The sequence below is a fragment of the Cardiocondyla obscurior genome, linkage group LG06 (genome assembly GCF_019399895.1).
Source record: "Cardiocondyla obscurior isolate alpha-2009 linkage group LG06, Cobs3.1, whole genome shotgun sequence".
NCBI lineage: Eukaryota > Metazoa > Arthropoda > Insecta > Hymenoptera > Formicidae > Cardiocondyla > Cardiocondyla obscurior.
The window spans coordinates 8,557,279-8,560,662 of NC_091869.1; the positions used below are offsets into that span (position 1 = coordinate 8,557,279).

Genomic DNA, 3,384 nt, shown 5'->3' on the forward strand with positions numbered 1-3,384 from the left:
AAGGAAGTGATGTCATTTTCGTATCGATCTGGGTTTGCATTTATTGTCGTTTACGAGGTTAAATAAAATAGTCTTTTTTTTTAACGAATAGATAATTTATTAAATAAGAGTCGAAATACATGTACATATTTAGGAAAGAGATAGTCGTAGTCGAAGCGAAATGTGTCGTATCAGCAGTTACAGATGGCATGATATGCTTGCTGCTAAGGCTCGCTCCCAAACGAGTTTCTGTTCTTGACATGTCGAAGTGCACAACACCAGATGTCGTGAACATAGTTCTGAGTTGGAAAATCTCGACGTAATTATATTAGAAATGCAGATGAGACATAATTTAATTTATTCTACATATAACGTTACGTTTATCGTGCTTGTTCGTTATGCAAATAATAATTTTATTAATAATTAGTAAATTTCTAATAATTTTAACAGAAATTCCGAATTTGCAATTACATTCGCAGTAATATCAAAATTAATCGTACAAATTTTTCCACAATCTCTCTAATTAATAATTCAGTTAATTTTTTTTATATTTTTATTTCTATTTCGACGTATATGTACAAAATTAAAAGACCAAGGAGAATTCCAACTGCAAATCATTTTCTTAATCGCTCGCCGCGACTTGAATCGCCGTGTGTTTCTCCGATAATGATCTACTTTGCGATTAGATTAATCGATCGATCGGCTGACGGACTCATTCGATCGAGTACCGCAATATTTTACTTCGCGTCTGCTTAAGAAATCGCCCCGCTTGCCAGTAGCTATCAAGGCCATTCGCTCGATTACTCGCGTTTCTTGCGAGCTAAATGCAAAGTCGTGCGAGATAACGCGTACATAGGCTTGCCATGAGTGCCGCAACGAGGAACTCATGATCTATCAGAATGGGTGATTTCCGTTTTACAAATAATTGCCGACCTTTATGCGCCGCCGATCACTCAATTACGCCGGTCATTCGCCGCGGATCTTCTCCCACAAGCGTCCCCACGTGTCGCATCTCTTCACATCTCGCATCCGAAACGGTTTCTCGTCGCGATAATAATTCCGGAAACCGTTGTACTCGTTACTACGCGCAGACCGTTTTCCGCGACGTCCTCTCTATAACTGTCACGCGAAGAGAGACGGTTCTATTGTAGCGAAATATAAATTGAAACACTCGTCAGTGATTTTCCAAAGCGACCCGCATTAATTTTTCTCGTTATTGTTGATTACAGATTGCATATTTTTTTTCTTTTTTTTTTTACGCGGAATAATTTATTACGCGGTTCTTTTCTATTTTAAGTATTAAAATTTAGCTTTGCTCGAGTTCCACGGTTGGTAATAATGAACTTCGGCGGTCGATCGACTTCTTTCCAAACAAAGAGACTCGGCACGCGCGGATCGCGGTACCGCAGAGAGGCTCCGACATTTAAATGTTCATCCAGCGACCGTGCTTCGTGTGTTGATATCGCGCTGGACGAACTTGAAACCGTTGACTGACGCGTTAACCTTTCGTCGAAGTGTATTCTTTCGATTCCTCGTAAAACCTTTCGTTTCTGTGCCGACGGCGGTCTCGCTTCTCGTTTCTTCGCGCCAGACCGGTGGTGGATCAAATTCAGCTCGTCGGATTACGAAAAGCGGACGCGATCGTCCGGAATCATGTGAAAATCGACGGCGTAAAAGTTGGCGAGGCAAAAATTACGATATTTGTCCGACGCGATCCAGACTAAAAAAATAAAAAAAATAAAAAAAATGACATAACACGAGCGGTGATGTGCGTGCGATGTATATGCGTGCGTCTATGCATTACGTAGATACCGGCTCGCATTGAGCGAACAGTGTTACGTGAATCGCCACTTTTTGCCATTGATAATAATGATATTCGAGCGTTATCTTTGTCTTCCCAGATCGTCGGTTTCCGTACCGCGAGTTCGTAAAAAAAAAAAAAAAAAAAATTATAAAAGGACTTCAAAACGCAGACTTTTTTCTCGGGCACTCGTGGACATCGAGTCGAAAAAGATTTAAGGCGTATATGTAGCCACATTTCACTTCCGCCATCGCGAGACGGCTAAGAATTCATCTCCGAAACAGGTTTCTCTAATGTAATCAGAACGACGATGCCGATAAATTTTGACGAAAAACATTTATATTAAGGAAAAATAAACTCGCCCGTGTTTCTTGGTTTAAAAATAACCTCGGTAAATATTAACGGGTGAAAGTCCCGCGATGTCTCCACACCGACGTACCGCGGAAGCAGAAAGATACATCCCGATATCTTTTACCTCGATTGGAAATCGATTGCTAATGAAAAAAAGAAAGAAAGAGAAAGAGAGAAAAAAAGGAGAGCAGAAGTCCTTTACTTTTATTTCGGAAACTGCACCGAGATCGCGTTATTCGCCGAAGGCGAATTCACGAAGCCGTTATGCGATGCCGCTGAGGTTCGATTCCGTAAAAATCGCAAGTGGATCACCCGCAGAATTCCCCCGCGGGTTTCCGCGCGCGAATTGATAGCCGCCACTTTTACGCGAGCACGCGGAACGAAGATTATATACGTGCACATACGCGATGGGCGGCGATGTAAACGCGCGAGCGAGTTCGCGTATAAATAACCGAATAAGCAAACATCAGAGTGAAGTGTACCGATGACCGTAATATAAACGCGAGTCTCAAATGTATACAGATCGATCGCGGAAATTTTGGTAGAAAACGTTTTCTCCAACATTCATCACTTTCGTTCGAATAAAGCCTGGTCTCGAGGTAGGTTTGCGTCTAATAAAATAATTTTTGGCGAAGCCGTGTATCTTTTTAAAAATACACTCCGCGCGTTCTTATTCCGTCTCGCAAGTTTTCGTTCTCTTGCAAAATGCAGATAATATGTCTGCACGAGGATACTTTCCCGAGAGCCCGTGCAACAATCGCGACTCATGAATTTCAGACGTTTCGTCTGGAAAACATTGCTGCTCTCGTATATGAGAATGCCGCGATATCGCGGTTGATCTTGCGAAATTATCTTCTTGGCAGATTTTCACGAGCTAAAGCAAGCCGGAGCACGTAAAGGAAAGTAACAGGAAACACTTGCGAGAATAATAAAAATCAAACCGTCAGTCACGCAACAAATAAAAAAAGAATAATAAAATAGAATGAAAAATTATAAATAATTAAAGCGAAATCTTTATGAAATTATTTTTTAATATTTATTCAAATGAGGCAAATGCCGTCTTTTCTCTGTTTCGCGAAAATTGAGTGTTGCATTGGAAATGCATCGACAGGGACGGGAGAGAAGGGAAACAATGATCTGCGTGGGCGCTCGGGTGAAAAAATACGTGAAATAACCGTAGGAAAAGAAACGGGCTGGGAATGCCGACGTGTCGGTCACTGAGACACCGCCGCCGGCTTTCTAACAACAATCAC

At 41.5% G+C, this 3,384-nt stretch overlaps 1 protein-coding gene across 1 annotated transcript in view; it reads left to right on the plus strand.

Moving 5' to 3' along the window:
- LOC139103455 (microtubule-associated protein 1B) overlaps positions 1–3,384 on the plus strand; it is a 77,533-nt gene that overhangs the window by 15,608 nt on the left and 58,541 nt on the right. The gene's annotated exons all lie outside the window — the stretch shown is intronic.